The sequence below is a fragment of the Tachysurus vachellii genome, chromosome 4 (genome assembly GCF_030014155.1).
Source record: "Tachysurus vachellii isolate PV-2020 chromosome 4, HZAU_Pvac_v1, whole genome shotgun sequence".
Taxonomy (NCBI): domain Eukaryota; kingdom Metazoa; phylum Chordata; class Actinopteri; order Siluriformes; family Bagridae; genus Tachysurus; species Tachysurus vachellii.
The window spans coordinates 12,530,147-12,557,175 of NC_083463.1; positions in this window are offsets into that span (position 1 = coordinate 12,530,147).

The following is a 27,029-nucleotide window of genomic DNA, read 5'->3' on the forward strand; positions in this document are numbered from 1 at the left end:
ATCACTGACTTGGGTACAATGTCTGTGATGAAAATGTATTCAGGCCAAGTTTTAAACCTTAGCATTTTCTCATTATGGGCTTTTGTTTGTTCTTGCATTTTTTTGTACACACTTGATGTCATCTTTGGCAAACACGAACACCAAGAAGGGTTAAAAATTAATTAGGTCAACGTAATAATGACAGAATAACTAATTATACTTTAAATAAACGGTGTGGTCAAATTTTTATTTCAAGATAATTACTCAAGAAATATTCTGTAAATATTTGTTCATTTAGGACAAGCAATAAAAGTTGTATTGTAGTAACTTGCTATGAATTATTAAATTTTTACAACGAGGTATTGTAAAACCCCCTTTCGCATCACCTTTTCTCCTACTTTGCTGCTTTAAAGCTATTCATCTAGCCTCCGGCTTATTTAGTCGAATATTATACACATGTCACCTTTAAGTTAGTTAAGTAGATGAGGGGAAGAAGAGAAGTGTAATGGACTAGGGCAATGCTTTCTTGTCTTTTAAAGGAGATACTTTTTAAGATGAATCAGCACTGGTGATTTCTGAGTGACTTTGATCATTAACAAGGGGCAGGCAAGAGTGATTTCTCTTCTCTGATGCCTGATGTCACCACTGTAATTTAACCAGTTGCAATGTCATGCAATGGTAGATATCATGATTGCAATTTCTTTCTATACGCCCTTGAAAAGATTATCATAAACACTTGCCTATTAGTGCAATTATCTAATCAGCCAATCATGTGGCAGCAGTGTAATGCATACAGTCCTGAAGATACAGGTTAAGAGCTTCAGGTATTATTCAAATTCAACACCAGAATAAGGAAAGGTTTTCTGTGATCTCATTGACTTTAACTCTGGCATGGCTGTGAGTGCCTGGTGGGCTGGTATAAGTATTTCAGAAGCTGATGATCTCATGGGATGTTCACAAAAGTTTCTAGTTTTTAACCCGGTGAATGGCAGTTCTGTGGGTGGAAACTTCATTTTGAAGAGAGAGGTCAGAGGAGACTGGCAAGAGTCTGTGAGCTGACTACATAATCCAACAAACAATGTACATTTATAGCATTTGGCAGAAATTCTTATTCCATAGTAAATTACATTTATCTGATAACTGTTGTGCAATGCTGGGATTTGAAATCACAACTTTACATTCATGGCATTTACATTACCTCATTTTTTTTATACAACTAAACGGGATTGCACAGCAGCCCAGAGACCCAGAAGTGGCAGCTTGGTGGACTTGGGACAGACCTGGGATTCGAACTCACAACTTTCCAATCGGTGGTCCAACACCTTTACCACAAGGCCTTCTGCTCATCTTTCAACCCCTGAGCTACTGTAACTTACATAACCACTTTTTACAACTGTGGTTAGGAGAAATGCATCTCAAAGTGTGCAACACACCAAAACTTTTTTTTCTTTCATTCTTATGGCAGCTTCCTTACTAGAGACATTATTTACATATGTAGTACTCGTCTAAATAAAAAAGTTTAACCCAACATGTCCTCATGGCCAGCTACACAACACATAAGGCAGCGTAAGTAGTTAATAATCTAGAAACATGATTGCCTACCAATCCCATTTGTAACGCAAGGACTGTAGTGACAAATTACTCATTTCACTGTCCTTAAAATGTCCAGCATTTCTGTGCCAAGCCAAAGCAACATTATGGGTTTCTCCTAATAATATTCAGTTTATCTATGTCAGTGTATCAGTGTAGACACATACTGATGCATTCAGCATTAATGAGCATGGTGAATTGCCACAGCAATCAGACCTTGATATCCCTACCATGAATAAGTTATAGCTGCATAAAGTTATGGAGCCTCATTAATAAAACTTTTGTGTATTCGAGAGGGAAAGTATGTGTGCCGACAAAAAATAGAAACTGGCATACTTACAATCAGATTTATAAAAACTGTGCATATGTACTCCTGCTCACTGCTTCCTCCCTATAGTAAATCATTCATCAAGTACCTGAATATCAAATAGGCAGCTTGCTTTGCATAAGAGGAATGGGGAATGCAATTACACTCCCAATATCATTAATGCCTTAATATTGGAAATGTCGGGAAGTAAGTTATTGCTACGTGGAGCATTTTCTACTTTTTTCTGTGTATACACCCTGATAACTGGTCACTGATCTTAAGATGTGAGCTGGACTCCATAACATGCATACAGTCGCTGGAGAGGGTTTCCTTCCCTTTCTCCTAATTGGCTGAGCCAGGCCATTGAACAGCTTAATTGCCTAAAGTCATCATAGCACAACAGTTGACTGGGTTGTTTGTAGAATTGTTGCCCCTATTGTTATTAGAGTGCAGTCATTTATGCTTTTATGTTGTCCCCTAAACCAAGTAAGAAAACCAGGTGTACTGTCATGTTAATTTAATTACACCATCCAGTAGTGCTTGCATGATGGCTGGGATAGCCTCAATCTGTCAGCTAATTCCCTCTGGAAAGAACTGCCTGTCAGGAATTCAAGGCTCCTTTAAAATTTGCATGTGGACAGGTTTGCAAGGCTGGTGTTCCTAAAACTGGGCCTAGCACAGAGTATAGATCTTGGATTATTCTTTGGCATAGGTCTTAACAGTGGCAAAAAAAAAAAAAAAAGCCATGGCAAGGAACATGGCCAGTCAGATTTTATTTTTTAAATATGAGATTTCTCAAGAAAATATGATTTTACAGTTTATAGTAAATGTAATTTAAACAAGTTTCTTAGTTGTACAGTGATTGGTGTAGTTTGAGCATGATCATGTAATATTAACGTGGAATCGCACAAGGATGTTGGCACCCACAATAACTATAGTGTTACATTTTAGTACAATAAACATGTACGTTTAAGTAGTATAGTGGTAATGTGGCTGTTGCAAAACATCATTCTTGTGGGTTTGATTCACACCTCAGATGCTCGCTCTGTATTTGATTTTATTCAGAGATTTGAAAGATCGTATCAGATGTAAGAAAGCTAATTGTGTTAATGTTACTCAATTCAATCAATTGGAACCAATGGACTCGTTTGAATTAAGTTAATTCAGCAAGGTTTTTTAGTGCACATTATATTATACATCATCCACTGTAGTCTTTTTTATAGATCTGTGAATGTGAAACTGTTTCTCAGCTGGTTTTAAAATTATTTTGAGCACATACTATTTCACTAGCGCACTAAACAACTTGGAGGGCTCATTAAGCTGTTTGGAACTGTTAATGATGCAAAATAGGCTAACTGGCTTACACAAATGTATGAGCAATAACAAGTCATCTAAAGTGCATAAGCTAGCATTGTAGTCAAACAGCAGTCATTGTAAAGCTGCATCATTTAAAATTAGGAGGCATTTTTGGGGTACAGAAACTGGTTTGAGGGCACTTTTATTTTGCCTGCATTCAAACAAATTGCCACAATGCCTCTTAGTCCGTACAAGGTGAGGAGAGAGATTCTGTATGTATTCAGTGGGAGGAGGTGAGATTGGCACTCCCGGTAGGGAAAATCAGAGCATCTGCCCCTCTGTGGGAAGCTGTCCTGGGGAAGGAAGCTGGCATTCAGTAGAGACAAGGAAGAGAGGACCAATGAAGAGTCCTGCCAAGCAACACACACAGACATACTGTACTCATGTATTATTATTATTTATGTAGAGTCTCATAGTTCCCTCATTTTCCTGTAAGTTTCCAAACACACACAGCTGAAAAATACTTAGACTACCACAATTAACGCCCCCGGGAGTCAAAACGATCTAAAACAACAATATCGGTGTGCTACAGAAACCTCATAGCCCCATAACTCCAACGTTGCTCAGTGTTTAAAGTATATATGATACATCTGTGATTCATGCCAAGAATACCAAGCTTCTTCTGACTTGTCCAGCCATAAATAATATTTATACAATTTCGACAATGTAGTTGAGCTTTAAATGGTTTGGCATCCATCATTTTGTTTTATTTTTCTTCAATACTTTAGCAAATAGGCAAATAAATAATCATAAAATTCTTTGGTAGAAAGTGCTTCAATAGACATAATCTTGTACATAATCTGTTTTTAGATTCTTTGTTAGGATTGGTGGATGGACAGATGGAGAGATGGATATATAGATGGATAAGTGGAGAGGGATGGATGGATAAATTAATGGATAGATGGATATATAGATTGAGAAGGATGGAGAGGGATGGATGGATAGATGGATAGACGGATAGATAGATGGAGAAGGACGGTTTAAATGGATGGATCTATGGATAGATAGATAGATAGATAGATAGATAGATAGATAGATAGATAGATAGATAGATAGATAGATAGATAGATAGATAATTGTAAAAGCAAATTTGCCATCAAACTGGATGCTCTAAGCTTCCCTAATTTGTTAGTTACAGTAGCCTAATAGCACCAGTGCACAATGAAAGCCAATACCATACACCAAACACACTACAACTACTAAATTTTATAATATAAATTTATGAAGTGACTTGTGTGCCCTGTAGTAGCATATCACTGGCTAAGCATGTGCATGTGTATTTGCTGTATCTTTGCCATGTCCAATAAAGAGGTATACACCTCCAGAACCTCTAATGTAGCATAGCTAATGAAGGGGCCTTTAATATGTGACACGATTTTTTCCTATTTCATTTAGGAAGGAAGCAAGCAGGAGATGAACGTCCCACCCTCTGAGTTCAGCGAGAGCTGATCCTTTACTCTGATTGAGTCATTGAGCCATAAAACTGACAGCTGATCTGAAAGTGCCTGCTGAGAGTCAGCCAAAACAGTGAAAAAAATTCGGGAGAGAGGATGTAAAAAAACATAAAAACAGGAGTAAAAACAAAAAGAGGAGGGTTTATTTCTTTATTTCTCATGAAGGTTTTGATGCATGTATTCACTGTCCTCATTGTCAGAACAATAGTTAAGGCATGTATACAGCGTATAAATGGGACTGAATTGCAACTCATTTAAACTACTAAACAGAAATAAACAGATAGGAGAACACATGAACTCAGTAGGTAGGTTCACATGCTCACATTTTCATCAATCCGAATGAATACAGATTCCGAAACTACTGTTTATATTTACCATAAAAATTGTACTACAACTGAAATATTCATTTTTATGCACATTGCATATATTCCGGAAAGAACTTTTGCACAAATGTAGAGCTTCTGTTGTCAAATTCACACTAATGCACTGTGCAAGTACACAAGAAATCTTTAGAGCTTGTGTGGTCTCTGAGTCAACCTGACCCTTTTTATATTTTTACTGAAAGTGTTTTGCATTTGTTGTAAATCCTGTGCATTTGCAGATTCATTTCTGAGAGCTGTATTTCATAGCCAGTGACTACAATATTATTCATTTTATTACTATAGTACTTTTTAAACCCCAAAAAGCACCAATTTGAGCCAAACAGTATAAGTGTAAAAATAATATGAGTTTAATCCAATTTAGATTTAAGCATCTACAGTCCTAAATTGACCCTAATCTACTCCTACTGTATGTCCGGGTTTATTTCAGCTCTACACAACTCATTTCAGCCCATACAGCTCAAGCTCTGTTGCATTGTTTGAGGTCTTTATATGAAGGCTTTTCAATCAGACTGAGCTATCAATCTAATTACTAATGAATTATTTGGTTGCATGTATACTTACTGACTGTAATCCATATATCTGTCTTACTGTGTTGAAAAACAGATGAGAATAATGTAACAGAACAAGTGAAATCACTAACCAGTCTGCAAAATTATTCATACCACTATGATCATAGTAGTCAGGGCATGTCACTAAATAGAATAAAAGCATTAGTATTTTACTTTTGATCAGCTTGGATTTTATTAAATACTTTTCTTTCACACCCCCTTTTTCACTTTGTTGAGGGCTGACGATTGCTATTCATCTGCTTTAAAGAATGGGCTGCACTTCAGAATAGTAATTATTCAAATATGTGGCTGGAGGTAAAAGAAACTGATCAAATCCTTTCGCAAATGAGACAATAGAGAGAAATTAGCTAATAATTTGTCCTGGGGAGAGAAACTGTGAAATTAGCACATCCTAAAAAAACAGTAGGTCCAACTATGTGTGGGTGGAAGCAGATTAAAGTCAGAGCAATGCTGCAGGGTAATAACATGCAAAAGTTGCCTGAGGTACCACTGTGTGTTTTATTTTAAGACCAATTTTCAGGTAGTTTGGTTTCAGCGCACACACATGCACTAGTGATCAATGTGTTAAAGCAAGGATAAACACTGATAGTCACTACTTGGTGAAAACAGGACAGTAGTGGTGTTTTGTCGCACAAATGTGAGTAGATAATTTTCTTTAATTCAACGCATGTTTTTCACTCAGTAAGTCCCACTCATGTAAAATATGTGACTGCTTTGGCAGCTTTTAACTGCCTTTACAGACTGCAGTAGCACGTCACTGGTTGGACGTATTGAAAAGAGCACAACTTTGAGAGCGATCCTGATTGAGCTAGAATGGAACTTTGTATATCGTTTGCAAATTATATTAACATGCTGGGACTTGTAGGTTGTGGGCGATAAGAACAAATAATACACATTACTCATCCAGATTGGATGCGAGTCTTTCTAGTTCGACAAGAAAGAAGAAGGCGTCAGAGCTATGCTATGAAGTGATTGTAGCACTAGACGTTTTATATTTGTGCATGAAGGATAATCCCAATTTAATATTGTCATGAACAATGACCTTACACAATAAAAATGACATCAACTGAAAGTTGTTTGATGCACGTATTGTGCATATAATGATTAAATTCCTGTACTTTTGTAGGCACATTTTATAACAACATCTGTCTAAATTAATGAACAAATCGGAATTCAAATCTTTTTGATGAATGGAATCAAAAGATTCAAGTCACTTTGAAGAATCAAAAAATTACCACCACTATAGGACAGAGGAATGAGGTTTCTGGATTTGAAGGACAGGTATGTGAGTGCTCCTGTTCTGGCTTTGTTTTTAGTTGGATCACAGAAGTAAGAGGGGAAGATGAAGCTAAAACATGGGATGTATTAATACCAGCCACAGCTTGGACCCAAATAAATGGATTATGTCCTGTTACATCTTTAAGATACTGCAACTTCTCATCTTAAAACGGACAATGACTGAAAAACACTGTATGCATCTTCAAGCCCAAAAATGCACTGCCTGGATAGACAACAGTTGGTTTTGTCACGTGGATATTGTCTGCTCTTGATTGCGGCAGTTGTGCAGCAGAGACATTTCAAATGGTAATGCTGACTCCCTCTCCTGGCTGCACATTCCCATGATTCCTCCTCCATTCCAGCACGTTCTTTCTAGGACAGCTATTCCCCTGTCCATTTTGCAGACAGTAGGTTTGGATCCAGTTCAAAAGGTAATTAAACTTGTCATCTCTCTCTTACCAGATTTTCACCCTGAACTGTCAAGGTTCTGACCATGTCACCAGGGGGTTCCTGAAGTGCTGGCAGCAGAAGTCTCCTATCCAAGCAGAGAAATTAAAGCTTGCATAGAACAGGTATTCCACTTAAATGGCATCGTCTATCACAGACTTTTTCCATCTGTTGCTACTCTAACTAGAAACTCCTACCAGAACTGAGCTTGTAAAACTGAAGTTCTGTTCACCTTGAATATAGAGCCTGTTGAATTCATTGTAACCATACCGCATGCCCAAGCACTTGTTAATCATTTTCCTCTATCTGTTGATTGATTTTTGATTGATTTGACTATTGACTTAACTTATTAGAGTCTTCCTGAGACAGTTATGAAAATGCTTGAATGAGAACTACAGAATTTAAGTAGTAAACAGATTCAATTCCATTTTATATGTATAGCTTTTAACACTGAATAGTGTCACAAAACATTCATTCATTCTCTCATTTTCTACCGCTTATCCGAACTATCTCTCAGACCTCTCAGGCGTCATTGGGCATCAAGGCAAGATACACCCTGGACGGAATGCCAACCCATCGCAGGGCACACACACACACTCTCATTCACTCACACACTACAGACAATTTTTCCAGAGATGCCAATCAACCTACCATGCATGTCTTTGGACCGGGGGAGGAAACCGGAGTACCCGGAGGAAACCCCCGAGGCACGGGGAGAACATGCAAACTCCACACACACAAGGCGGAGGCGGGAATGTCACAAAACAGATTTGCATAAATATATACATTCAGGTTATAAATTATACATTCTAACTTATCCCTTATAATCAAACCAGAGGTGATGATGGCAAGGAAAATCTCCCTGAGAAGATATGAGGAAGAAACTGATTGAAAGGAACCAGATTCAAAAGTGACTCCATCCCCATCTGGATGACAACGGAGAGTGTAATTTAAAATATTTTCTCTCTATAACTGTGTACTCTATGTACAAAAAGGTCAATTGTATAACCAAGAAATTCATTCTAGTTTTAACACAAAGCCTATCTTGTTGTTAAGAACTTCAGTAACACCTTTAATAAGGAAGGAACGAGAAAATGAATGAGCTATCTGGCTACCAGTTAGGTCACCTGTCAAGCTAGGAATGACTAGACTGTATTTATCTTTTTTTTTTTTCTCTTCTGGTCTTGTTTGCCAGACATTACTCAGTAAGCCAATAGTTTACTATACTCCACTGTATTGTGTGTACAGGTGTAGTACACACTGGGTAGTGAAATATGCACCTACTTGTTGGACAGGATTGCTTAACAATCTTTGGACACATAACATGCCTCAGCTGATAAGCCACATTTGGATAAAACAAAGACTATGGCTGGGTAGGAATCTTTGGCTGAAATACCCCTTTAGTAGCACTGAAGTCACTGGGTACTTTGTCATCATACAACCACAATCCACTCCATAAAGTTTCTTACATTCTCCATAAAACAGGGAGACACTTAATATAGCATCCATATTGTTATATATAGTCTTTTTAATGAAATTTGCTTAAGGCTAAATTAAATAAGTTATATTGAATTTGCATTAGTAGAGTCACCCTTCCTCACCTCTGAAAGTCTACATTGACAAAGATTCTTTAAAGATAAGCTTTTTAAAGTTTACTTTTTATTCCACCACTTAATGCAATGGCATTTAGATGATGAATCTTTCTTCATAATAATTTTTATATGTTTAGATTTACAGATTTACTAAACACACTGAGGCCTCTAGCGCTCTCTGAGATAATGTATAAAGTGTATATTTAGACAGTTAGAGAGAGCATGGGAGGGAGAGAGAGAGAGAGAGAGAGAGAGAGAGAGAGATTGGAGGAAAACATCAATATACAATATGAAATCCTTAAATCCAATATTTTTTGAAAAAAATTACATTGGTGATATTTTTTTAATATTATAAGTTTAAAATGTAATCGCTTCGATCATAAGCATCATCTATGTCAATCTCCGTAGTCACCGGGTGTAAATGTCAGCCAGTGCACTTAACGGAGAGAAGATTCACAACATCATAATAATTTACTCTTACATTGGAGCCAAAATAATAGCTGATGCCTAAAGTTCCCATTTGTGTTTAACACAGCATGTGCTCATTACAGACAGTTTGGCAGCAGGTATTTATACCATATACAAAGTGAATCAATTAGATTTATGTCTGTTTGGCTATGGTATGTAAACAATAACTTGACCAAAGCTTGGCTGTCACAGCTAACAAACTAGAAATTAACCATTATTATCAGTACACTGAGGTTCCATTCCACAGGAAGAATAGAAATCAACTTAACAGGCATTATCAATCAGTAGAAACAAATGAATTCATTTCTTATTGCAAATCTGATATAAAATTAGTCAGGACATTTTTGGTTTCAGGGTAAGATGTTTTTTTCCTCTGTTAGGATAACCTTAGACAGAATTTCAGTGGTTTGTTGAAACACCTCCCTTTTTTTATATTTTATATTGTAACCAAACATTGGTAGAAAAGTATATGCATCTTGAGATATAAAGAAATATTTCTTTGTGGTTTTATTGAAATATATTTGTGTTTGATTCAGATAGAGGTGTCAAAGTTTACTGGAATTCAAGCACAGTGACATGCTATGGGTTTTCCCAAGCCACCACATGAACATACAGTACATATCTGATCTTGTGTGTCAGCATGTGTATATCTATGTATACATGGCCCAGCAAAGATAGCATTGCAAGCACATACAACCCTTTTACATTTTTTATTTTAAATAAATAAGAATTTGGTGATATTTTTCTACATCTTACTGAAGACTAGATCTACAGCTTCATCGCAGTTGAAAGCTTCTGCAGGATTCAACACATGTATCAAGACTAGGCACTAGTCACTGTGTCAGAAGGAAAGAAGCAGCCAGAATGTAGTCAAGACGAATGTGGACAAGACAAGAGAAGCATTCCTCATTAACAAACGTCCTAAAGGGGTCTGGTTTCATTACTTCGTATGGTTCCACACCCCCTACCCCCTACCCCCTTGTCCCGTGGGCATATAATCATTTGGAACACGTGCAGGGTTTCCTGCTTCTCTTTAGATCCAGTGTGAACTGTTTTGTTCTTATATAATTCCCAGGATTTACTTAAATACTAAAGCCAACCTCTGCTGACTTCTCTGAAACGCTGAGATCATCAGCAGGGATTTTGGGCAGCTGAAGGAAATTATGGGCCATGCTTTTGCATGAGGTTTGGGTTGTTGTTATTTCATTTTGTTCACCTCTCTGCTTAAGCCAAAGTACTAGATAGCATGTGTCTGGCATTGATAGCCATCTCTGGAGGAATGAGTTTTAATAGAAGAGGCGTGCCACCCCTCAGCCATCGGACCTGTTCAGATGTGTGCCATAGTATCCCTTACTAATCAAGTGCACACAAAGGGGAGGGACTGTTTTTGCAGGACCATATTGGGTGGCTGTGTAAGCGAATGAGCAGGAAGGTAGAAAAAGAAGCTTTATTTCTCTGTGTGTTGTCGCAGTTTAATGTGTTTTTTCTTCTCTTTCTCTCTTCTGTTTGATCCATAGGCCAGGCTAAAGTGCTTACCATACGAGAATGCGGCTCTTTTAACATGCAAGTGGATTTTATGACAGTCGTCTGGCTGTCGTTTCATTTCACAGGCCCCTCTCACTTATTCACTCTCTCTCACTCGCTCACTCACTCGCTCTCAGCCTTTCCTGTTCACACTCCCTCTCCTCTTAGCAAAATTCCATTTGCTAAAAGCTTCCTCATTGCTACCTGCCATAACCCTTCATTTCAAAAGGCCATGTTTGATCATAATTAGCCTCAAGAAATTGAATTGTAGTGCCATGCCACTTAAAAATCTCAATCCCCCTTGCAAAGCCCGCCTTTCCCATTCGTGTGGAAAAGAGCGGCTCTTCTTTGTAAACAGAAATCATCATATATTGTCATGATTGCATTACAGTGCTATTAGGGATGGGTGCGTGCTTGATAAAAGATGAAAGCAGCTGGAAATCTAAAAAACAAAACAAAAAGTGCGGGCAGCACTTATAGGGACATATGCGAATCATCATGCTCGCACTCACTAATTCCCTAAAGTTTCATTCATTAAGGCTTATTGTGTGTCACCACAGCTAAGCCCTTATTACTGTGCATTTAGGAAATGAGGCAAAGAGTGGAGGAATAAGAGACCAATCAATAGCTCTTTTCATTTTGCCTCTAATGGGTCGCCTCCACTCTTATACCCCCTCTTCTCCCAAGATGACGCAGAAAGAAAAAAGAAAAGAAAACACAGTAAGGATTGGTGTAATGGCCATAAAATGTAATTTCTCTACAGAAACACAGACAATAATGCTTTCTACTTCCCTCCATCCTCCCTCCCCGGCCCTGCATATTTTAGTGGCATTTTGCTAAATTGAGTATGGATTTAACATCAAAGATTTCATAAATTTTTCAAATGAGATATTAAAGTCAATATTTCACCAGACTGATGTTTCAATTCAGGACGCTTACACAATAATGCAGGGAGCATTTGTACTGAGAAAGAGCAGACAAAGGCACATTAGTGTGGCCCCGTATAATGAATTCAAGGAGAAGGAGAGGGGAAAAAAATAAACCTAAAGGTTTTTGTTCCATGACAAATGGCAGCCAATAGATCAGAGCAACTCCTGAAGCAGCTTATAGAAAGAGAAGAATCTGTGTTCTGCTGCTCAGAAACTAGTGTGTGCGTGTGTGTGCTGACAACTTTTCTGTGTTTGTAGGAGAATATGATCACCCAGAAACGCCGTGTAGTAGCCAGCTTGGCTCTCCTGATGTGGAGTTTAGTCGGCCATTAATTAGAGCGTGACAGCACATTAGTTGTGTTTTCCAAGTCTTCAAAGGCCTCATATTTCATTTTACTCTGGATAAATCTAGTAAACTAAGCTCTAGTCTGACCTTAAAGTGTCATAGAGGTTTGATGTTTGTACTCAGTTTCAGTTACACTTAAACATGGTTTATTGAGGTGACTGCTGTGTTGTGAGAGTAATTACAAGCTGTTAGGCAACGGCGTGATACTAGCAATAATAACAAAGCATATAGCGCAACCAGTATTCTGAATATAAATAGCAATCAATTTTGCTTGACGTGTACACAATAATAAACAAACCAAACCAACTAGTGGCATAATATGAAACTGTTGTTTATTCTCCCTTTGACTAGAAGAATACACTAATATTTTCCCCAAAAAACCAATAGCACGTCCTTTATGAAAATGTCACATGAATTTTATCAAAATTAAATGGTTTATAGCAATAGTTTTACCAAAAAAAAGAAATGTACATACTGTCCCTCTTACTATAAATGTCATCCATCAACCAGGACATACAGTATTATATAAGATTGGACTGTATCTTTGGAGATACAGTAATGTAATGTAATGTAATAGAAGCTTAAAATCTTGATGCTCAGATTATTTCTCATTTCACTCAAAAGACGTTGCTTGGTCATGTAACACTGTATGTATATTTGCTTAATGTAATCACAGTAATATAAAATACATTTCCATATCAAACTGGAACCATAATATTATTCTAAATCACTTGCAGTATACAATTTGGACTTCAGACTTTGGGCTCCAAAACCTGGCTGATTCTTATACACCAGCCATATGGTAAGATGAACTTTTTTTTTTATATATATTTTTTCTTAAAGTTGAATAGCCAAAAAGTATGTATTTAGACACTTAATATTTGTCAATATTTCAAAAAATATGCAGTACAGTATCACAAACTACCACCAGCCAAAAAAAGGGATCTTTGCCTTGTTTTAGGGTTCTCCATGTTCAATGCTGAAACTTTTTAGTACTGTCAGTGTTACAATTCTCTACATTCAAGAACTGATTAATCTTACAACAGACATTTGTTTATGCTGATAGAATATGTCTGATCACCAGTGTACTGCGAGAAATGGTTAAAAGACTCTACCAAATGAACTGAAAGAACAAATGAGGAAAAAAATACATATAATAACCCTAAACAATATCAATACAAAATGTGTTCACCCGCATATACAGCAATCTTTCATCACAATATCAAAAGCCTTCTACAATCAAAGGCCAAAAAAGTACATGAAGGATTCATTTCATCATGTGGAAGGATGTGGAAAGGCTTTTGAACAGAACTATTTATTATTATTATTATTATTCATTCATTCATTCATCTTCTACCGCTTATCCGAACTACCTCGGGTCTGTGCCTGTGCCTGTGCAGCCTGTGCCTATCTCAGGCGTCATTGGGCATCAAGGCAGGATACACCCTGGACAGAGTGCCAACCCATCGCAGGGCACACACACTCTCATTCACTCACGGACTCATACACTACGGACAATTTTTCCAGAGATGCCAATCAACCTACCATGCATGTCTTTGGACTGGGGGAGGAAACCGGAGTACCCGGAGGAAACCCGAGTACCCGGAGGAAACCCCCGAGGCACGGGGAGAACATGCAAACTCCACACACACAAGGTGGAGGCGGGAATCGAACCCCGACCCTGGAGGTGTGAGGCGAATGTGCTAACCACTAAGCCACCGTGCCCCCTCTATTATTATTATTATTATTATTATTATTATTATTATTATTATTATTATTATTATTATTATTATTAAGATTGTTTTCCTCTTTAAAATGGCACACTAAGACGCAGGAGGAGAATCTGTGTACAGTAGGTTTTATTTAAGCAAAAGCTGCAAACAGGTATCAAAACCAGACAGTTAGCCAATAAACAAAAGCAACAATCAAAGCAAGTATCAAAGGTTCAAGGTCCAACAAGACCAATACAATGAACATTCCCCAAATGTTGCACAAGCACATGTGTGGCAAAACTTCACACTAAAACCATGCCCACTGTTTAGATAGAAAGAAGTAGGAGGTGAAGAGGAGGTAAGATGCCAGGAGTCACTACAATAAGGCATGACCTCTGCTGGCAGGGAGGGAAAATGTAGGAAGGGAAAGGTTCATGTTTCCCTTCATTTCCAGCAGAAATTTGTATCTTTTTCACTGGATACAAAAGCCCTAGATCTGGCCTCAGGAATCAGTTGAGACATTGTTCTCATTTCTGAAACCCCTCAGCACCAATCTTCATATCATTTAACTTACATATATTACACTTCTTTTAATCAAGTCAAGTCCAATAGGTAATTTACTGCTTGAGCAAGCAGTTGGAGCACACGCACACACACACACACACACACTCACACTCACACACACATATAGTGTTCCTCCTAGGAGTAATGACGCAGACGTTCTGTAGGAAAAGGGGAATAAGTCTGTCCAATTAGTGCTGTGAGACTTAGTCATTAGATACATATTCCCTATTTCAGCTGTACTCTGCGGCATAGCCAAATATAGTAATGCTGATTTAGCCTGAAAAGTCCTGTCAGTGCTGTCCTGTCAGAGGATGTAGCCTAGATATTATCTGCAGCAAGAAATCAACCAGTACATCAAAGAGTATTGCTTTTATAGCAGTAATAAAGAGTTAGCTTTCCTTTATCTCTTCTCTGAGGCCGGTTACATGGTAGAATTATATACACTATATATTGTTTGCTCTTCTAATTCACATATCTCTCTATCTCTGTCTCTATATGTATATGTACTGTAGGTTTAGATGTGTTGTTCTTCAAATATTTAGCGTTACTCAAATGGGTACAAAAATATTCTGGCTAATTATTGGTCATTACTGGCTAATTAATTGCACTGAGGTATGTGTTCATCATGGATCAATGTGTATATATTCTAGTGTGCATACACCAGGTACACAAAATTGTATGAAAACATGTATCCATATTCTGGACCTCTTAGTTGCCTGGACTCGATCCCGGGGAATTTAGGGCACGAGGCAGGGGACTTTCTGGATGGGGTGTCATCTCATCAGAGCTCAATCACATACACTCTTACATCAATTCACACATTACAGACAATTTAGAGCTGCCACTCTGTCTACCAAACATATCATTGGACTGGGTGAGGAAACCAGAGTACCAAGAGGGAACCCCCACAGCATGAGAACGTGAAAGCTCCATGCACACAGGGAAAAGATGGGGATTAAACCCCAACCCCTGAGGAACGAGGCAAAAATGCTAACCACTAAACCACCTCATGCTGTTGTACAAACTATTAGTGTGTTACGGCCTCTGGCTTTCTCATTAAGGCTGTAAATCTACACCCAGTTTTCTGCAAAACTGCCTTGTGACAATGTCTGTTGCCAAAAGCATTTTACAAACAAAACTGAATTCAGCTGTAATTTTACTGCATATGTTGCGATTTTAGTTTGTGATATTCTGTCATGTATAGTTTGCTTAGGGGCTAGCACTTGTAACATTTGAGTACTAACACTGTTTCCATTTTCACACCTAGATTGTGAGTCTGGATAAGGGCGTCTGCAAAATGCCATACATGTAAATGAGCCTGTTTAGTTCGAGCTCCCTCTGTTCCTCCTCAATTTCATGTCATGTCATTTTTTAACCACTTTTTCCTTTGAATGGATTATGCTTTAAGATTAGTCAGCTTTGATGAAAGCATCTACACATTATATAAACATATACCCAGTATATAAACAAAACAAGGTGTGTACAAACCTGTGGAATAGCAATAAGTCATTATACAGTCTTTACACTGCTCTGTTTAACCTTCATCCGTTCAGGATTAGGTGTGTATTGCTACTTAGGCATAACCTGGATGACAACAAAGCTTTCTAGACATTGGGAAAAACTTTTCAAGATTTCACCTTGACACTCTAAAAGTTCCAGAGCAATCGTGATGAGTTTAGCACAAGGAGAAGCTGCCATATTGGCATCTGCAAGCCTTGCACTTTCATCAAGGCTGAAACAAGCTAATTAAGGCAGCGGCAAGTGATCACGGTATGATGCAGATTACCACTGAAAGTTTTTTCTCCTTCTCTCTCTCCCTTATCGGCGGGTGGTGCTCTTGAGGGAGTGGGCAGTGGGGTGTCCCTCTCCCTGAAATCTTCTACGCCTCATCTTTCATCTGGCTTGGCTCGTCAGGTCCCATCGCCCAACCGGTTACACCTGAACACTCTGCTGCTGCCAAACACCTGGCTCCATCTCACTCTGTCCAAATGAAAAATAAGCATAATCTACCTTCCTTGGGATCCAGCAAATGAGGGATTTCATGACAAATAGTGTGGAGGGGGTGGGAGGGGGTTTCTATGCAGCAAAATAGAATGGTGCATTGGCTGGCAGAAAAGGGAGAATGAAGGGGGGGATGAAGCACACAAGCATAATTGCACTAATGAGAGCAAGTTCTGATGGTGTGAACTAACTCCTGTTAGCACGTCTGGAAGAGCTGCAGCACACAGAAGAAAACCAACACAGGGAGAATTATTTGCAGAGCTGACATAACTCCAAAGACAGTGAGGGAAAACAAACAAATGAGTTTTTTTTGTTTTGTTTTTTTTTACCAGCTAATTATCTGAATTTCAGAAGATTCATCATCAGAGGAATCTCTATTGTTTGATTAACACAAAAGGGGTTTATACAAATGCTCTTATGTTCCTGTTGGATTTTATCACTGTCTCACATGCTTGAGTAATTAAAAAATAATTCATCTCTTCTTGAGAACATGGAACAATGACGCTGTGTGGTCTGTGACTCCAAAACACACTTTGTGAGCTGTAGGATTCAAAGTTCTATTATAAAAAGTTTTACAAGAATCAGGCTCACTTGCTTAATAAGGACCGAGAGTAGTAATTGTGCTGATTATTATGTAGATGTGTTCTCCCTGATACCTCTGTGAAAATTGCAGAAAAAGAGATTAAATTAGTCGTTTTTATCCGTACACAGGATGAGAATACAAAATTGATTGCCAATTAGATGGTACAGCTAATTTTTCATTCAGGGTACCTACTGCTAATATCCATGTTTTTAATTGCCATACAGATGCAGTGTACTATAATTAAAATACCCATAGGTCCTTATTAGCTCATTAGTATCCTTCCAACACTGAGGATTATTAAGATTATGTGTATTGTTTTGCGAAAGTATATAAATTATATTGTGCATTTTTTACTCTGTACTCAGACAAATGGCAATTAGGAGTAGCAATGTAAGACAAAATTATAGGAGATTTTTTATTTATATATTTTTGTATTTATAAACAGACATAGATGCTGATTGGCTGATGAACACATTTTCAGAAAAAGGTCAATAACAGGTTCTCGAATCGTTATTAAGTGTTAGTACAAAAAGATAATTATTTTTAGTAGAAATCTTATCTTCCATCTTTTCAATGCCAAAGAAAACAAATTAATCACTATGGTAATGACTTTGGACTTCTGGAGCCACGAATACACAAAAGTAGTAACGTAGTGAACAAAAGAGTTTCTGCTTCAGATCACAACTGGTGCATAAAAGTTGCTTTCATGGAGGAGCCAAAATGCTTTCTCAACTTTCCTTTTCTTTAAAATGCCTAATTTAATTTAAATTAAATTTAATATGTTGACTATAAAATGACAGCAATTGATGGTTGATCATCCACATATCGTTCCCACATTTCTTCCTTCAATGACGACAGCCGAGGCTTTTTGATGTTAAACAAAACTCAGAGTACGGATGAGATGATGAAAAAAACAGATGCTGCATTTGGATTAGCACAGGGTTATAGGAACACTTTAAAAGAAATTACAGGGTGCTTTTACATGTGCTGTGTTTAGTCTGTTTGAATTGAACCTTGGTGTGTTTTTGTCTTCTTGCTGTGGAAATACTGTGTGTTCTGGATATGTGGACCATTGAACAAAAAATAAATAAATGGTATATGCTTATGTGAAATGTGTAACACTAGTTATTTGTACAGTTATCTGAGTATTTACTGAACGCTGACTCAGTGTTCTCTATGCTCAGGTGATTTGTTTATTGTTTCTGTTGCCAGCTAACTTTCTGTCCAAGTCTTTTATTAAAAGTTTTTTTTACTCCCAGCTAAAACTTTTGATTTCACTCTGATTCTGACAAACACCAATAGATTTAAATTCTCACTTGAATCACTGACGCTAAGCATTCTCTTTGATATCAACCAAGATTTCTTGACAAAACACAAAACAAACAAGTGTTGAAGAACATTAAGACAGGTCTTCTTTGAGCTTTATATACTGTAAGAATGCAATGAAATCCAGGCTTCACACTAACATCACGTCTAATTCCACCACTCTAGCATTGACCTGATTAAACAAAATGACCTCATGCCTTGAGTCTATGTTCCTTTATTAAGATTTTGGAGTATCACTGTTCCTTAATGAAATATCCCTCTTGTTCCTGAGTCAGACACAGACAAAGACAAGCTCCAAAGTATTTTCTTTCACAATCGTTCACAATGGAGGATATTTCTGGAAGCGTGTTTAATAGCATGTGGGGTGAACATTCTTTCTGAATGCCCATACCAGCTGCAGCCCAGCAGGGGAAGAGATGCATACGATGGCGATGAGATGGCGCCCGTGCGAATTCCAGCCACTTGGGAAGGGCGCAGGGATCCAGGAGGCAATGGCAAATTAACTGCCTCAATAGCTTGATGGATGTGGTTCTTGAAACTTAATTAGACTGAAGTTCACTTGGGATAAGTGGGCGTTCAATAATTGTCTGGCATTTCAATACAAATGAAATATTTGAGAGCTCTTCAAATCACGACCAGTCAAAGGCAAGCAACTGTCAAGGAAAGATTATGGTGCTGGAACTGGACTTGGCGACTTCTGTCTAGAGACCAAAAGAACAGAAGTGGCTGATAACAGCATTATTAACATATAAGGTACTTTTCATACCTTTTGATTATTTATTGTATATTTGTCATTGCATTTGCTTTTTTTGGTTCGTGTTCATTCGACAACTTGAGTCCAAACTTTAAGTCAGCACTTGAAATTTCCAGAATGTAAAATGCAAAATGTAACAGAAAAGCAAGAGAAAATGTAAAAGTAAATTCATTAAAAAAAATGATAAAACAAGGATATAGAAAGTATTTAAATAAATACAGGAGATATAAATTAAATATACTAGGTCTTGTATATTGTCAGTATTTTGTTACATAGATAACAATATCACAATCTTTATCACATAAGATTATATTTTATCTTTATCTTAAATATTTTTATATATTTATCTTATATTTAAGACTGTATATTTAATTCAGTTACGATGGTGATGACTACAACACTGATTATTCATCATCTTATAAAATAGCACTTGATCCAGCACTTTCTATTATTGTTGTTGTTGCATTTTAACCTTTATAACATTTATAACAATTATGCACACATGAACATTACATAAACAATACAGTGATTTAATTATTAATGTATATTGTATGTATTCTGTACTTTAACAGTATTCAGAATGAATGACGCTAAATTAAGTTCAGTGTAACTCACCTTAGTTCCATCAGACTGTCAGCCGTGGCATTGGACTTGCTGCCAATTCAAGCCTATATAAGTGCAATAAAACTGCACTTAAGTTGTAGTTCAGAATCACATGTAACTGGGACATGCCTGCGTTTTTTTGTTTTGTTTTCTGCTTCCCCCAAACACCACCCAGTGTGTATAACTCTTAAATTATTTCTGAATAGCACTTAACACTGCAATTATGTCTGAGGTCTGAATTTCTAGTCTCCTGTGGGCAACCTTTAACTCAAATACTAGCTAAAATGTGTACACTTTACTAAGCAATGTCACAATAATCCTAGTCTTTACTTCACACCGATATTCACTTCATTTGCCATTTTGCACTATTCACTAAAAAAAAATTGACTCTTTGAGTGGACAAAAAAAAAGGAAAAACAATTTGTAACTAAGTGCTAAGAAACTAATGATGGCACATCTGAACCATCCAGCCAGGCCTGAGATTAAGGCCACTCTAATAAAGCTAAACAAAGCAGCGCTTCCATGGGCTGTGAAGGTTTTATTGAATTCTAAAAAAAAAAAGGAAAGAAAACAGTGCAGCTGAGATAAATAAATATTAATTCAAACAAGACTGCAGATGCAAAACAAATGGCCAGGGGGAAAAAGCTTTTTTGTTTTTTAGTCATAGAACACAGAGCTTTTAAAAGTGCTGACAACCTAAAAAGGAGGGGGGGGGTCATTTGCATAGCGCATAACTTCCATCTGGGGAACAGGGAGAAAAGTGTCCACCGCAGGATCTGTTTAATATTTAATTAATTAGAAACAGTAGCTGCTGCTAATTAGAATTTGCGCATTTACAAATCAGCTCTGATAGCAAAACAAATTATGAAATATAAGGGTGTTTTGCAGCATGCCAACAGAAAACAGGACGACAGGCACGGCTAATGGGCTATCGCTAACAACAGTGCTGTCAGGACACATCACACAACTAATCGAGTTAGGAGAAGACGGCAATGGGAACCGTTTAAAATATTGATATGCTGCCTTGGTAAAAGCCTTTTCCCCCTTGTGAGTGCATTTACTTAAACATTTGCTTATTTCTCATGGGTCATTAACCCAGCATCTTGGTCTGCATCTGAAAGAGACGACTGTGATGAAACAAACAGAGCCTTTCATTTTGTTACACTTCCATCAGAAAGGATAGGAGCGACTGCCACTCCAGCAATTCCATTAGCCACATAAAGCCAGCAGCATGCAAACTGTTGTTATTTTTATTATTGAATTACATCTTGAACTGGCACTCTTTGGTAATAACAGTAGATTTTTTCGGCGATGATATTCAGATGATCCCGAGGTTGAATGCTTATTAGATGACGAGGGGTGAGGTGAGCGCGTACTTACTTGTACATTTATGAGGTACTTGTCATCTAGAATCCGTGCATGGTGATGGCGAAGAGGAAAACACAGTGATTCAGAAGTTGATGAGTCTGTCAAAGGAGCTAGAGCCCCAGCCACTGAGAGTCTGATTACCTTTTTATAGCTTCTGACATGGTGACAATGCTGCTCGTCTTCCGCCGAGTTCTCCAACAAAACACAATTCCCACAATTTTGTTACCTGAAATTGATGATGCGTGTTCATACAATGAGAACAAGCTGCTGGAGCAAGAGGGCCACAAGGACAGACATTTGGCTGCTCATCTAGCAATTTGACTGACTTGTGCAAAACAAGTAATAACACACTCCTGCCAAAAGTCATCCACCGCTGCTGCAGTAAATTACACAAAGAACAACAAAAGGGCTTTGTTGTTATGAGAGCTTAGGTTAGTTTGACATATGTGTCACAAAGGCTTGGAAACAGACAATGACCAGAAAGTATATCTGTATCTGTACATCTCTATGATGAGAAGGGCCCACTGCTATCTTTCATGCTTCAAAGCAATCATTATCATTTTAATCACACAGACTGATGTTTGACGCCAAATCTCTGTGCACTGGCAAGAGACAAGGAAACTATTGTGGGATGAGTTTGTCATTTTGTTGTCCTTTTGATTGCACAGTTCTAATCAAGGATAATCAAAACTAAGCACTAAACATTCTGATTGAGCGTCTTGAAGTTTGATTAGCTTTTCTGTTTACTTCCCCCATATTATCTCCTGTAAGCACAAACAGTATGGTCCTGAGAGCCACCACTAGCTTTGCCATATAAACACCACACTCTACTCTCCATAACCCTTTCAGACTTGTGTGGCACGTCATAATGGAGTCAAAAGATTAAAGCAGACAATGCCACATTGTATTTCTGGTTCAAAGAGCACTATTCGACCCCCACTGAGGCCAAGACACAAAAGGTTCGTGGAGCTGTTCTTAATAGAAAAGCAAATCTGTCCTTTATCTGAAGACTCGAGTCCTAGTGATATTAGTGATGATTGTATCCCTGTAGATGTATGACAGGGTGTCCACTCAGAACAGCGGGACAGGAAAGATTCAAAGAGCAAAGAAGACAGCATGCTCAGTAGTGAGCACAGCCGCAAGGGTGACATTTGCTGACAACAAGGCTGTCAGAGCACTTTATGCTCTGGAGGCATGTAAAAAAAACGTATATGACCTTTTTGGATTTTAATTCTTATTTTGATATACATCTAAATAAAATTGTATTATGTATAGTTTTATACATTATGCGAAAGTGTATGCACATTTACTTTAAATTGTATTTCTTAAAATAGAAAAATATGATTAATTGTGGTATGTGCAAAAGTTTGCCCACCCCTGGTTAATTAATGGTAATAATTTATTTTTATGCATATGTAATATTTCAAACTCTGCAGATGTCCTTGTTTTGGATTGACGTCAGGCTCTACAATTTACACAGAATTTTGTGAAACACAAAACAACCCAATTCTATAAGTGCAGTTCCGTGAGCATAAATGCAATGTTTATGAGAAAGGAAAATGGCTAGGCTGACCTGAGCTAACAGCAAGGCTATACTAACTCAAAAAAGCATAATTTACAACTGTGTTGAGCAAAAAAGCATCTTAAACCTTGATTTACTTTAACCTAGATGGACTTTAATAGCAAAAGATCACAAACACTTCCACTCCTGTCATCCAAGAACAGGAAACTGAGGCTACGCCAGCCACAGGCTCACAGGAACTAGACAGTCGGAAGACAAGATACAAAAGAAGAAAAAGTTTTGAATAAATGGCTATAAGTCTAATAGATTCAGATCGCAAACAGCATAAATATCAAATGTCAGATGATCTGTAATGAGTGTCAATCAAGAAAGATTGTAATTAGCAAACATAAAAAACCTCACTGAATTAATCAGAGAGTATTTCATCCGGGATGTAAGAGAGGGAACAGATAAAGATGAGGCTCCTGGTTAAATTCCATGACAGACATATGCCACCTTGATATGAGATTATAGAGACACAGTGACACTAGCCAGTCCTGGGCATCTCTGAGCTATGTATACAGAATTTATGCATTTGTTTTTAGTATTTTAATTGCACAATATTACAATAAACCCATACAAAAACGTTAAAAATCTACGGTCATTTATCGTATCAGCGTTGCACCTGAGGGGTGGGGAGTGGTAGCTAAGTGCTTAGGACATTGGATTACTAATCAGACATTTGCGTGTTTAAACCCCACTTTTGCCTTTAAGCATCAGCTCCTCAGTTGTATAAATGAGATGTATGCTGAGGATACGAGGAGTCGCTCAGGATAAGGGCAGCTGCCAAATGCTATAAAGGTAAAGAATTAACTATGTTATAAATGAGTATAAGAGTTAGAAATTGAATAGTAGTGTTCATTTTGCTGGAAATGAAATGAGTAAACTGGCAAAAAATCATTTAAAAAACAGAATCCCAGTCCCTTGACATTGTTTAAGATATTTTAAAGTAGCACTATGGAAATATAGAAATGGCCTTGTTACTTCCCAAAGACGCTGCCTGTCAGGCTGATTTTGTAGGAAGATCCACCCTTTGCCAAGTAAAATTCATTGACTCAGACTTAAGTGTTAACAGTATCCAACATTCACACTCACCACAAGCATGTAGTGGAGAATCTGTCAGTCCTTAAAGAGAGCCTTACATTACCATAAAGTCCGACTGGTGCACATTTCTGTTGACACTGACATGCAACAGAAAATCCCATGAGGATGAAAGGATACATAAATGGAAACCCATGATTGATGGTGAGATGAATGCACTCCAATACACAGTTTTCATGTAGTTCATATTACGTGCTGCACTTTCCTGAAGTGATGAGAGAAATCATTATAAAAGGTACACAAGTACCGAATGAAATGAAATGAAATTCCCAAAATTGTTTAAACACATAACCCTGACTCATTTTCTTTTGTGCTAATTTTATTACCTCATAAGCCAAGCAGCTTGCACTTCTTAGTGACATTTACATTAGTGCTGTTTTGCGAGCGCTTTCCCCTGGTGAGAAACTGATTAGAATAAAATACTGTAGAAAACGACAGGTCACACACAGAGCTGAGGGAACAGCTTCAGTTTTACACAGGTTTAGACAAAAGCCCTGGTTAAACAGCCATCTGAACAGAGTGAACTGCACAGAGAAAGAAAGACAGGAAAGAATATTGAGATAGTGAAAGCCATGGGCATAGTTATTATACTGTATGTTGGAAGTGAATTTTATACCAAGATCAATTTTTTTATTAGAGGAAATATGTCCTTGTATGTGAAGGTACAGGCAGGAAACAGTATGAAGCAGCTGAGTTGTAGATCAAGTGATCTGTGTGTGTGTGTGTGTGTGTGTGTGTGAGAGAGAGAGAGAGAGAGAGAGAGAGAGAGAGAGAGAGAGAGAGAGAGAGAGACCAAGATTGACTGAGATTGACCAAGATTGACCGAGATTGACCAGTCTGTTCAGTGTGTTTCATTGCCCTGATCAGGGTTACTGTATTTAGGTCAGTTTTTTTTTTTTTCAATTTATTTGCATTGATTGCTTTATGAACTGCCAAAGTTGGTAATAGTTAGTAAAACCTTTATCAGTGATAGCATCATTTTGCTTATATTGACATAAAGGTCGATGAGCAGGAATGAAGAGCTACACAAATTATAGGTTAAATTGGCCCGAGAGTGTCTCAAATGACCTTTGTTTAGATTGCAAACCATTTCCACTCACCGCAGTTTATTTAAAGTGTATTTCACTCTTCATGTGTTAAGATTTCAAGCTTGTTCTTTGATTCCAATTCAAAAAATAAATGTGTGTTACAGTAAGGAATCTTAGTTTTTATGCAAGAGTAAAATCCCCAAATATTACGATATTTCTTACACATTGTTCCTCTGACACACACAAAGTCACTAAATATTTCAATGCTGTGTCACAAAGCAGCATAACACACAAAAGAAAAACACTATCTGCCCTTGATTGGCCACAGATGGCCATGATTGGTTATTGCTACAGGGGGAGAGAGCATGGCCATGTCACTCACTTGGCTCTGGGTTATGGGTGGATATGGCATTGTCAGGACTCAAGCACTGAATATCCTGACAGTAAAGTTCTAAATCTGTTAGGAAACAATCCACACATCAAGAATAGCAAGTCAGTCTCTGACATCTTATTTCTAAACATTTGTCAGTGAAGTCTTCTAGCTACCTCCATTTTAGGGGAGAAAAATGCCAATGGATTGACCACATTTTGAGGCAGTGCTGCAAGCATTTAAAATGTTTCCAGGCTTGTGTCCATCAATGGGAACAAAAACACAAATATACATTTGGAATTTATATGTATCTGTCATATCTTTAAAATTAAAAAGGGCCTTGCTCAAGATCTCAAAAATGGCAGTTTGAGCCCTGATCTGCTAATTAACAATCCAAAGCCTTTACCACTTGAGCCAAATTGAACCACTTGTTCCTTTGCACATTTTCTACTATTTGTTCTTCTGGTAGATGGTAAACGGCATTTTGTTGCTTTTTACCTGTACTACTGTAGGAAATGACAATAAAGTTCTATCTATCTATCTATCTATCTATCTATCTATCTATCTATCTATCTATCTATCTATCTATCTATCTATCTATCTATCTATCTATCTATCTATCTGTCTATCTATCTATCCATCCATTCCTCCATCCATCCATCCATCAATCTATCTACCTACAGTACCTACCTAAGGACTTGCTGATGTGTGATTAGCCTTAGTTTAGGCTGTTTAAGTGCAGTGAAGAACATCTGAGCTAATAAACAGTATATTATAGACCAAACAGATAGTCAATATCTGGGTTTTCTGTTGGTTCTGTGTTCTCTGAGCATGCACTGATCAGAGGCAGCCCTGTCAAAACAGCACTGTTCATTTGGGGTTCTAGGAATTAATAAGAAAAATTTCCATGCATTCCCACTGATACTGAGGCGTTTCAGAATTAAGAGGTGTTTTTTAGCTTTGATATCTACCAAAAGGGCAAGTAAATGGGAAAAAAGGAAATAAATATTCTGATTGAACATCAAACATTTCAGCAGGGAGTCGAGGCAAGCAGCTGGATGTTTGTTTTTTTTTTTTAATTTAATTTTTTTCTTTTTTAACTGGGATGATTTTGGAGGCTGGAATCAAACATCATCCATTTACATGACATTGTTATTTGATTAACATCCAGGGAATGGTGAGTTAGAGAAAGCCAGATATCTCTGATCAAAAGAGGAATGTTAAGGTGTAATTACACCCCAAAAGGTCATTCTGACTTGTCTCACCATTTCTCAGGTGGAAAAGAGAGGCCAAGACGTTAATTAAACACTCGTCTATACATGTAGTACAACCACTGTTCTGCTTAGAGAATCCTAATTCCCTTTCTTTCCCGTCGGGGAAGTGTGGTGGTCAGAGGGGTTGACGTTTGATTGTTGATCTCTCTAATACACATCCTCTGAGATCCTCTCGTACTCAAGCATTTTGAGTTGCATGTACCCTGAGCTGTAGTGATGATAACTCTGGCAGTAAGTTGAAGCCAGGCAGAAGCATAAAGGCCTTGTTATCCTGCCTAAAGAGAGAGGTGAAGGATGTAGGTTTATCAGTGTCTGGCAACAGTGGGTTTAATTTGCTGCTCTCCAGCAGTGTAAACAATGTAAACAGCCAACACTAGTTGAGTAACACGGTGAAGAGCTGACATCAGGTTATCATGTCCATCATCCCACTATCACTGTCCAGGCCACAGAGTTCATCTATTATTTATGGAGAGCTTGTGCTCAGCAAATTGCAGAAACAGTATGTGTGTGTGTGCGTATATGTGTGTTTGTTAATACATGTATGCTCTTGCTTGTCTGTGAG